Source organism: Grammomys surdaster, unplaced genomic scaffold (assembly GCF_004785775.1).
Source record: "Grammomys surdaster isolate TR1022 unplaced genomic scaffold, NIH_TR_1.0 138, whole genome shotgun sequence".
NCBI lineage: Eukaryota > Metazoa > Chordata > Mammalia > Rodentia > Muridae > Grammomys > Grammomys surdaster.
This window is the reverse complement of record NW_021604596.1, coordinates 8,625,761-8,637,740: the sequence shown is the minus strand read 5'-3', so window position 1 is coordinate 8,637,740 and position 11,980 is coordinate 8,625,761.

Below are 11,980 nucleotides of genomic sequence, written 5' to 3'. Positions count from 1 at the left end.
TTTTATTTTATTTTATTTTATTTTATTTTATTTTATTTTATTTTATTATAAACCCTTAGAAGGCTGTTTTCTAATGAGAGACAGAAAGGTGTGGCTTCAGACAGGAGAGAAAGTAGGGAGGAACTGGGAGGAGTAGAGGGAGTGAAACCATAATAGGACATATCATGTGAAGATAATAGAAAACATAGAAAAATTACACACACACACATACACACACACACACACACACATTTTAAAAGGAAGTTCAAATAAGGCCATTGTGCTTCCAATGCTCTCTTGTTACAGCCAATTTACAGAGTTGAAATTTTTCCTAACAGGTGGGCTTGCTACGGGGTTTTTAGCTTACCAATTCCTTTTCTACGTGTGTAGGCCTTAAAACACAGATGAAGGTGTCATTCCTAGAGCATTCAGCTGCCAGACCCGTGCAATATAAGATGTAATCTTACTGAAGAAAAGTCCTTCTTCACCATTTTAGAATGTTGAAAAACTACTGTTTCCACGGGAACCATGCAGTAAAATCACAATGAATGAGGAATCTAAAACAAAACGAAACAAACAAAAAATCAAACAAGCACCCTATACCCAGTCTCTTTCTCTCGGTGTCTCTGTCTCTTTGTCTGTCTGACACACACACAAACACACACACACACACACACACACACACACCTACTCATCTGCCTGCTTGGGTATATTTTCAGTATCTCAGCCCGAGAATGAAAGATTTACAGAGGTCAGCTTGACTGTGGGCCAAGTACTCTCCTGTAGCAAGCTCAGGATATGACCACTTTCACGGCAGCAGGGTGTCTTGACATTACGAGGTAAATTGCCTCCTCTTGGCTACCAAGTGGTACCAGGAAAAAGTAATTTACCTTCTTCAGGTTACACACTCGCAGAGGATAAAGCACTCACCTAGATGAGCAAATTGCTTTTCCTTACATTATGAGATGCCGCCCTGACACTGTGTTCTCTGCCCTGGCCCATCAGAAGGCTGGCTTTCAGCATTCAATTTTTTATGCACTTCTCTCCTCTTCAGTTAGAGAATGAACTCGGTGACAAAAAGGTCCTCTCTGAGTTAAAATCAACAGAGAACTGCTGGTTCTGTTATTCCTCAGATTTGTGTCCCCAGGAAGCAGGCTGTTTCTCCATCAGAGAAAAAGATGCACTTGCAACAGGATGCAGAACAGTAGTGTTCAGTGGACTGATTTGCAGACAGCTAGGGATAGCCGGAGAATAAACATTTGCAGTGGTATATTTTACAACTTGTAAGAACTACTTTCCTGAGTCCCAAGGCACTAGCCTAAATATGAAGTGGGCATAGCTCTGTATCCCTGTTAGAGAACAAGGAGATGACCTCTTCCAGGAAACCCACAAGCACTTTTCACTCAAAAGTGAATCCTTTTTATGCCCTCAAAAACTCAATTTCATAAATTATCCCTCATGTCTTCCTAGGGTTAATGTGACCCTCCTCCTCTTGGTGACTCACTCACTGTCTCTTCATCCTCAGAGACAGGTGTGCCATGGATTTGATTGTATCAAAAATAAGCATTCACTCAACATTGAATGTTTACAGAATTAAAAGCAGGAGAAAAATCTAAGACATATATCAAGATGGGCAGGTACAAAAATACACAAGGGTGTCCTGACCTGTCACAGTTTTCATGGAAGAACTAACTTCAAAAGTCAGAGATTTTTGTGGTTTGTTTTGTTTTCTGGGAACACTGCTCTATGAACTAAGAGAAATAAAACAGACACAAGACTTCTCACATATAATTACTCTTTAATATTAATTTGCCCCTAAGCCTTGTTTTTCAATAAGCCCCAAGTTGATATCCACATAAAATTAGCATTCTAAAAATGACAGTTGCAGTGTTTAAGTTTTGAATTGCTTCTCACCCAGAGACACCTTACACAAGGGCAATCTTTCTAAGCAGCAAAGAGCATGCTTTTGTGAGAAGTAATGAGTTTAATAGCGTGCCCTCGATGTAGTCCCAGGGACGGTAGATTCTCTCAGGTCTCCCTGGGAAACATCAATGCAGAAGCAGAAGGGGTCCCAGAAAGGACCATGGGCAAATGTGCAGTTACAAATGCTGTTTCTCTTCTTGTTTGGTCATCATAGAGAAACAATATCAACACAGCAAATTGGCTATTGAATGTTGGACTCCAAAATACAATGCATGTAATATCAGATATAAAAGAGAGAAAGAAGATAGAGGAGAAAGGGGGCAGAAGGAGTGGACAAAGAGGTGGGTGAGCAGAAAGACAGAAAGAGAGGTGCGGAGAAAGAAGAAAACAGAGAGCGGACTGACATGAAAAAGGGAGGGGCTTTCAGATCCATATGATGCCTCTCTCCTTTTGATGCACAGCAGCAAGAAGGGTGACCCCAAAGTCAAGTCTGCAGTGTGCTCTATATCTTTTGGAAAGACTGAAGCCTGATCTCCCTTTCTACACATGTACAGAAACCAAGTCTTTCTTCTATTTCCTTCATGCCCTCCTTTTCCTACTTCTGTAGAACTTTGCTGCATAAAACAAAATTTAGAAGCATTGTGTTCTGCAAATACACTTCATGCGTCCTCTTCTTGAGTGGATGTGGGATTTACTCATTTCCTCAGTCAAATATTTATGGGGTGACTATCATCTTATGGAAATTGTATCACACAGTAGGGATGCATACTGAAGTAGATATTGGTGGCATTTTTCAACATGGAAAAAAGTGCCTTACGTTAGATTTATTGTGTGAGTATACAAATTAGCAAAGAGGAAAAAGGAAGACACATTTTTACATTTTATTTTGAAGATATAATTTTTTAAAATGGGTAAGAGGGTTTACCTTCTGTATTAGAGAAGGTGATAGGATCATAGTTTTTTACTTTGTCAAATAACCAAGTATAAGATAAAACACATGAAACAATATTATTAATTACTAAACATTAGGCACTGTGTATCAGTGACCTAAGCTGGACAGTGGGACACTTTGAGATAATTTTTCAGATTCAGTGAAGACAGGGCAGAGTGTGGAGAACTCTCAGGATTGAGAAGAGGCGTTTGAGAGCAAGGACACCACAGTAGTCAGGAGCTGTGAGGTCGGGTTACTGGAAAGAAGTCTGCAGAGAACCCCAGGGCTCCAGCCCCATCCCAAGTGTAGAAATGGATATCTCTTACTTAGTGCCTCCCTTCTTGGAGAATTATCTGTTACCATCAAATGAAAGATAGACAAAGAGTTGATAAGTCACATGCAACCATTTTCAATGCACTGTTACTTTTCCCTTTTAATTAGTTTTTTAAGGCTAGCATGCAAAATAACAAGCTTATGCCTTGTGTCTTTATTCTGAAAATCTGTCATTTTGCACATTTTTCTTAAAAAAAACAAATTTAACTTTTATTTATTTTTTCCACCCCTCTCCACAAATAGGTCAGAAGGCTCCTTGCCAGAGTGGATTTTCTCCTACCATAGGGCTCCCATGGACGAAGCTCACATTGTCAGACTTGATGGTTAAGCTTCTTCATCCTAGGAGCCATCTCATTGGCCCTGGAAAAAAAGTTGAAAAAAACAAAGTTAGTCTGAGAAAGAAAAAAATAACCAAAAAATTGTGTACAGATAAATGACAGATTAGGGGTGCCTGTGGGAAACAGTACAATTCCCTTACAGACAAGAACTACCTGAATGACAAAGCTATTCATTTGCCACGTAAGTGGCAGGGGTGCAGCAGGCTGAGGCAGGCATGGTGTGGCAGGGGTGCAGCAGGCTGAGGCAGGCATGGTGTGGCAGGGGTGCAGCAGGCTGAGGCAGGCATGGTGTGGCAGGGGTGCAGCAGGCTGAGGTAGGCATGGTGGAAAGCTTTGGATAGGCTGTTACAAACTGTTGACACATCAGTAGCCTCATATCTAGGAGTCAGGCGGCCCAGCTGTGCGCTTGCTTTGTCGATACAGTGATGTTAAGTTTTCTACATGTGAGTCAACATGGGGACACTAAGACTATCGTGAGGCCCTCCCCCATACAAATATGAGCACTCAGTGGGTACTGAAATAAGGTGGGGAGCAAAAGCGGGGAGAATAGCTGCTTTTCTGTGTGGGGTAGACATGTTTATGGTGAGCCTTCACTAATCTCGGCAGCTTCTGATATTATATTTATGAATAGGAAAAGTTAAGTTTTTAAATGCCAAACATGTCCATGTTGCATCCCTGGTGTGTACCATCATTATGTTTATCTCAGAACACAAAGAAACAAAACATGGCTTCTTTTATCGAGGAAATCAACATGCCAATGTGTGCTGACCATAAACAACTGACTTACGTTAAGTCAAACACGTAGTAAGTAGAAGGGAAATGAAAAGTATTTTTCTAACTGTGAACATGTATTTTTTTTCCCATCATACCGTGGAAATAGATGACTTCTTTTCACTGTACAATTTCCCTTAACAATACTGAAGGAAAGATGTAGGCAGGTACACTAATATATTTCTTTATATTTTCTGAGCCTGGTTTTATAGCCTTGATCTGAGTACCAATCAAGTTATAGAATTCAACAGTATATAAACGGCTCAAAACAATACCTCAGCAAACAATTCTATAAGACAACAATAATTCCATAAACATAAGTACAGCATACTCCATGATGTTGACTTACGTGATATTTCTGTTTCTATTTCCAGTTGCCTCCTTCCATATTTAAACATGTGGCTGGCACTGTGTTCAATACGAATAAGACATGTCAGATGTCAGAGAGGAAACAAAGAGATGCACATTGGTGAGGCTTCTGTTTCTTTAAAAAGCAAAGTAAGGTCTGTATGTGGACAATATATTTACTAGAATGTTGTTTCTCAGCTCAACCTCATTCACTCCTGGAGGGAGGGTCAGTGGAGCAGGCAGTGTGTTAACTTCCACCTGATTCCAAAAGAATTACTGGGAGAAGACAAATGCCTAAGGTAGTTTTTCTTATCCAGCCTCAAGGTCATAATTGAAAGAGCATTCAACTGTCTACATGTCTAGGAACATGGTAAGCCCTTTTTACTGGGTCTAAATAATAAATCACACAAGTATTATAAATGCCTCAACTTTGACATAAAATTTCAAACATCTTAGATTCAGGCCCACAACTGGGAAGTTTCACAGCTTAACTGTAGTGCTTAGTATATTTATTCTATAAAATGTGTGTAGATAACTGTTTACCATGGCACAGGTACTCAAGACTGGTGAACCAAATAAAACATGCTCAATAAATCAGTATTTACAGAGTGAAGGGTAGTGAAAAATAAAGATAATATGTATACATTCATCTATCATGTAAAATAGAAAAAAAAAGACATTGGCTTCAACTCATAGCATCCCCTAAAGGAAAATATAGTTCCCTTTGTCTTATAATTTCCATCTACACCTCCTTGTTTCTCAGTGACTGATATGCAGGGCACTTGGAAGTGTTAGGCCAACATTCACACCCAAGACTCTGCCACAGATACAGTCAATCCCAGTGGCCTTGCTCCCCAAGCACAGTGCTGGGCTCCCCGATGGCTGCGAATCATAAATGGGAGCCTTCTTCACCTGGTGTCTACTTGCTCCAAGAGTGTTCCATAGCTGATCACATGAGATTGTATGCTTAGGTAACAGTCCATGTGCACCCATTCCATCCTCCAATCCTCCTTCAGCCTTGGCCTCCCATGTCACAGTCCTCCTTCTCCATGTGCAAAGCTAAGCATGCCTTTTGTAGTGGATGTGACAGTGCCATGCTGTGCACCAAGATTTGCTTCAGACACTGAGTAAAGGGGGTGTTCACACCATAGGAAGTGTCTTGGTTTTGATTGTGTCTATTCATACCTGTGATTTCACAGGCACAGAAATTCACTAATTATTTTGCAAATTCATCAGTAAACTTAAATCCTGAGAGAACAGAATACTGGCTGTATTGTGATATTTTGATGACTTGTGTTCTACTTCATTTATGAATTAAATGTACTCTTTGATAATTTCATACATGGATAAGATTCATTCTAATTACTCTCAAATCCTCCCACATCTTATTTCCGTTTCACACCATCCATAATCCCTTCTATCTACAAACTGCTTTTGACATGTATGAATTTTTGTTTTATTATATGACCCAACAGTTCTAGCAAGGGTGTCGATGTGACCATGAGTTTAGAACTGTCTGCTGAAGTCTGGTGGATTCATAAGTTGGCATATAACTGAAGACAATGACTCCCTCGCTATACTCAGCATCTACCAAAAGCTAGGAGTTCGATGGAGGCCATTCCTCGCCCCTGAGTTTTTAGCAGAAATAGATAAGATTTTACTTTTATGATCATGAAATCTCACATGAAGAAAAGGGAGACTGACATTTGACAGCCACCTGTTTTCAGAACACTTTCTGTACACTGAAGGGGTTGTAAACATGCTTTTTCTATGGAGGGCTCTGTGGTACTCTGGGTCATGCACAGTCTCAGTAACCTGACAGAGTTTATGAGGGCTGTTTTTGTTTCCAAAAGGAATGCTCCTATCCTGAACTGTGGTACAACATTTCCTGCTTTAGTTACTAACATTTTGGGGGGCTGTGAAATACTGACTTCCTTACAGAAAAGATGTGTCAAATATATACCTAGCACCCTGGGCTTGCTGCTGGCTGATTCTGTCTTACCACAGAGAGATATCTGGTAAACACTCACTGCCCCTCCCCGTAGATGCTCTTCTGTGGACTGGGGTTGGTGTTTATCAAATAGACATGCAGTGAAAAGTGTTTCAACATTTCCCATGCTGTGGGCTAAATGTGCCAGATGACCTCTCGTTTTTGTCTTACAAGTTCAGAGTGACTTCACATTTTGTAATTGGCTGAAGCCAGTGGTGTGAGCCGTGGCTGGGATGACCCACAGATCTGAAGGCCTGCTGTCATAAAGATTTCATCTCTTTAATGAAAACAGCTTGTTACACGTGTGACCAACTGTGATTTCTAGCTCTGCACTTGTCAAACTTTTCTAGGAAATTAGTTTACAAATCAGAAAACATCTGCTATCTGACTCAGTGCCTCAGGTTGAAATTTAGAATCCATGGCCACCATAGCTCCACCTGGCTGGAGTCCTATATAGGCCTGTTCCCCACTTTTCTTATGTGAGCTCCAGACACTGGCAGAACAAGACATGTCATTTCCCCCATTTAATTTCTTCTTTCTGTAAACACTCTCCTCTCCTCAATTCCACTATTCTTTCTTTAGATTATGGTTATTATTTATCATTCTTATGTTTGGGGGCCGTGTGTATGTGTGTGTGTGTGTGTGTACACGTATACGTGAATAAGGGCACATTTGTACAATGGCATATGTGTAGAGGTCAGAGGACAATTTCAGGACTTGTCTCTCTCCACTGTGGGATCTGAGAATTGAACTTAGGTTAACAGATTCAAGCTTGTAGAATCAGGAATTTTATCTGTGTATCCATTTTGCCTGGTCTCTTTCTATTACTCTCACCAGAAGCTTCTTCATATATTCTTCTGTGTTTTTAGCCACCATATTGCTATAATTTCCAAATTTGTCTAAATATGTGGCCAGCATTTGCATAAATTAATTTTTCTGGCAAGAAAACGTGCCTAGGTAGCTAGTGAGATCTTAGCAATGTACGAGGTCACTGGAAATGGCAGCTTGGGGAAGAAAGAACTGAAGTTACAGGATTTGAGTGTTGGTCACAAGAATGGTATCTGAGTAACACATCCGGCCCTGGGTGGAGACGTGACATTTTGAGCTACGTGGAAGGCCATAAGATTATTATCTAAGCAAAAGCTTTATGGTAAAGTATGACATAGCAATGTCTCCTCCCTTACCAGTTAATCCAATGTTCTGTCAATCATTTGGGTATGAAAATGCCCTTTTGGAAAAACTGTCTGTTATAGAGACTTTAGTATAAACCCTATTTAAAATGTAGACAGGGCCACAGACCTCCTGGCTATTTTCCAATCTTACCTCTTGGGACTGATTTATTTTAATAAACTCACCTGTCTTCCACTCTGCACTCTGTGGGTTTTTTCCAAACCCTTTCAATGACAATCATAAGGAATGAAGAGCCATAGGAAGCCCCAGGAGATGTTCCACCGACATCTGTTAGGGTTACCATTGGATGTCCCATGGTTTTGTTGGTATGGCATGGACTCCTCTTTTGAGCTGAAGCTATAGACTTCCTTATGCTTTTATTGCTACAGTTTCCTTCCTGATTGCACGTCTTCATCTACCTATGGGCTGACCCTTACTTCCTTGTCTTCAGAATACATAGTCTCTAGGGATTGGCTCTCATTCCTTCATGTTTCTTTCTCCTGCTATCTAACTTAAACATGCCTTTTGAAGAAAGAGGTAACTATTCCTGCAGTGGTTTGAATAAGTTTGGCCCCTATGGACTCATGTGTTTGAATGCTTAGCCCACAGGGAGTGACACTACTGGTAACCGTGCCCTTGTTAGAATAGGGCCTTGTTGGGGGAAACGTGTCACAGTGGGGGTGAGCTTTGAGGTCCTATGCTTAAGCTCTATGTAGGGTAGAAGAGACTCTCCTGGCTGCTTGCAGAAGAGACAGTCTCTCCCGGCTGCCTTCAGATCAAGATGTAGAACTCTTGGCTCCTCCCTCACCTCTATCTGCACACTCCCAATGATTTCCACCATGATGATAATGAACTGAACCTCTAAAGCTGAGAGTCAGCCCAATTAAATGTTGTCCTTTATAATAGTTGCCTTAGTGATGTTGTCTCTTCAGAACAATGGAAACCTTAACTAAGACAATTTTCATTTAATGTTTTCTGGTCCAGGTGAGAAGAACTTCTTCTTACAATGGATGAGATTATGCTAGATTTCAAACGGTATAGCCTTCTCTTTTTGAAGCACTTATTTCTGAAGGGAATCTGTGGCCATTATCCTATAATTCACTGTGACGAGTGGCTGTGTGTGTGTTTCTTCATGATATGTCCAAATATTAACGGGAATAAAGTACATGCTATAAATTAGAGAGACCATAATACCTTTATTCTGGATTTTAAAACAATGGAACTTAAATCTCATTAGCCAACAACTTGGCTTTCTCTATCAACTCCATAACCAAACAAGGCTTGCAAACCTGATTATTTGGGCTTCTGAATAAAGGAGTGTCCCCACTAATGTCCCAAGCTTCCCAAAAGAAGAGACATTCAAGAATTCAGTAGTGTTCCAGGGTCCTGAAAGAAAAAGAGATGCCCCAGCTATTCACTGGTGTTTTATTTTTTCTGTAGCCAGACAATTCCTTTTGATTCCTATCAAGTCTTCTCTCCATGTATCCTTCAACATTGGAACAAATTTTATTTCAAAACTTGGGATAAAAAGAAAACAACTTTTTCTGTAGAATGATGTCTAAGATAATGTGATATGTGTCTAGACAGTGTCTTAATTATAACATCATTTTACAGCTAGACATTTATGAAAGACTATGAAATAGTCTGAGAGAACTTTAAATAATATATTTTTCTTAAAAAAGACCCAGATTTAAGCTAACAATGCCACTTAGATCTGGGTATAATGGCTTCCTAAATGGTTAAGACATCTCTCAATTGGTAGATGCCACCTCCATGGCATCCCTATAAGTCAGAACTACACTTTAGTAATATTGCCACCTGCTGGACAAAAGGACCTAGGTTACACAATCAGAAATTTTCTGTTTTTAAATTATTTCTATGTTTGAGGTTATAATATAATTACAATGTTTCCCCTTCCCTTTCTTCCCACATACCCTTCCTTGCTCTCTTTCAAATTCATGGCTTTAACAATGCTGTAACTCTCTCTGTTAGTCTATGCCCTCTCAGAATGTGTTGGGAATCAGATTTCATTAAAGTCTAATAGCTCTATTCAGTGTGAGACCTTAAGCAAACCATGCAAGATCTAGGCAGTTTCTCAGACAGTCCTAAGAAATGTGGCAAGAATATCCAACATCTTCCTACGATTTATGTGCCTTCTTGAAAAGATACTGATGTTATTATGGGATAGATGATCACTGTAAGCAAACTAGACTGACTCAAGGGGCTAGAGAATCTTCAGCTGAGTTACACCTGGTCAGCACTAAGCATGATGTTGGAGTGGAGGCAGGTCAAATGGATTCCCTGAGGTGAGACTATAACATGGTATGTGTATGTGTGGGGGAGGTGGTAGTATGTGGAATATTCATGTTTCACTGTCAGTAGCTGTGACGCACTAAAGAACAATAAAGTAAAACTCATTACCCACGAAAAAATGGCAGCTACCAGCCAGGGGCCTAATAAAAACTGCACTTCCCTTTTTAGATTGTCTTAAAGTTATCACACAGAACACACTCTAAATTACCCCTCCTGCTGTGAAAGCCATGTTCTTCTCTGGGGTAGATTCTCTACTCTCTCTTCTGACATCAGAAGGAAATTACCAGAGCTGTCATGGAGACCCAAACTTCCTGCTTTGTCCTTACCCTATTCTGTACCACCACTGGCCTTTGACTTTTGTGGGTTAGTAGGCATCAGTGAGACATCAATGATTGAATGTTTCCCTCCTGCTACACTACATAAAGGGTTAATCTTTTCTCATACTGTCATAGTGATATCTGAATATAGTCTGCCTTTACCCAGCCGAGACTTATTGATAAAAATGCATAACCACAGGCAACCTCCCACAAATTCCACAGTGAATGGCCATAATCATCTCCTCTACAGATAAATACTGATTCCTTCCTTCCTGGCTTCCTCAAGTATATACTCCTGGCATGCCAGGTAGAGTAATCACAGTCACCTCAGCTGCCACCAAGTGAAGGATGAGAACGCTTTTCCTAATCATAAACAAGATTTTCCCCACTCTGAAGCTTGAGGGAAACTTTAACTCCTAACCAACAAATTCTTACAAAACAGGTTTTGAACCCTTGACATTCTCCCTGCAATACTTATGTATTGGCCAGTAACAAGTGAGTTTGCATCACATGACACAACCAAAAATTCTATTTCAGGGTTCTGTTGCACTCTCCAATTCTTAGGAGTGTGTAGTGGCTATGGGTTTCCTGGTAGATAATGCTTCCAAGATCCTGCCAAGCATGGTCACTAAGTCCTGGGTAGAATGCATTTCTGATTTCCTGGCTGTAATGTTTCTGATACCCTGGCTGATGTGGCCAGAGGCTTTCCAGGGAGTGATTCCTGGATTTGGCAGCTGAGACAAAGGGATGGGGTGTAAGAAGAAGACTGTAGGAGATATGCCTGATGCACTGAGAATGCAGAAAGGGAAAGAGAAGACCTTAGCAAGTGGTCTTCGATCAAGCCCAGAAAATACTTGGGGATTGGAATTAGGTGACATGAGTTGTAAAGATGACCAGCAGGTTTCCAGGGAGTGCTTGTAGTTGGTGGTAAATATCAATGCACCAAACACATGGTTACTCAAGTTCATAAAAAGAACACTACTACAGCCTTAAGTTACATGTTGACCCTCACACACTGATAGTGGGAAAGTTCAATGCCCTATTCTCACCAATATACAGGTCATCCAGACAAAAAATAAACAAATAAGTAAAAAATGCAGCAGCTAAATGATGTCATAGACCAAATGGACCGAAGAGATATTTCACTCTAACATACAAGAATATACCTTCTCAGCACCCTATATAACTTCCTCCAAAACTGACTATATGCTTATACACAAAAAAGTCAACAAACACAGGAAATTTAAATTTTCATCCTTCATCATGTCAGATAAATGTGGATTAAAGGTGGATATCAACAACAGAGAGTTTACAAACTCATGGAAAGAGAACTATTGAATTAGAAAAAAGACAGGTTAAGTCAGAACTTAAAATTTTTCTAGAACTGAATGAAAATGAAAATACAACATGACCAATATATAAGACATAAGGAAGATCATTCTAAGAGGCAATATCATAGCACTTAATGTCTTCATAAAAAATTAGAGAGATTTCATATTAATAACAATAGCATACCTGAAAAGTTCTAGAAAAAAGAAGAAATAATGTCCAAAAGTTATTCATGACA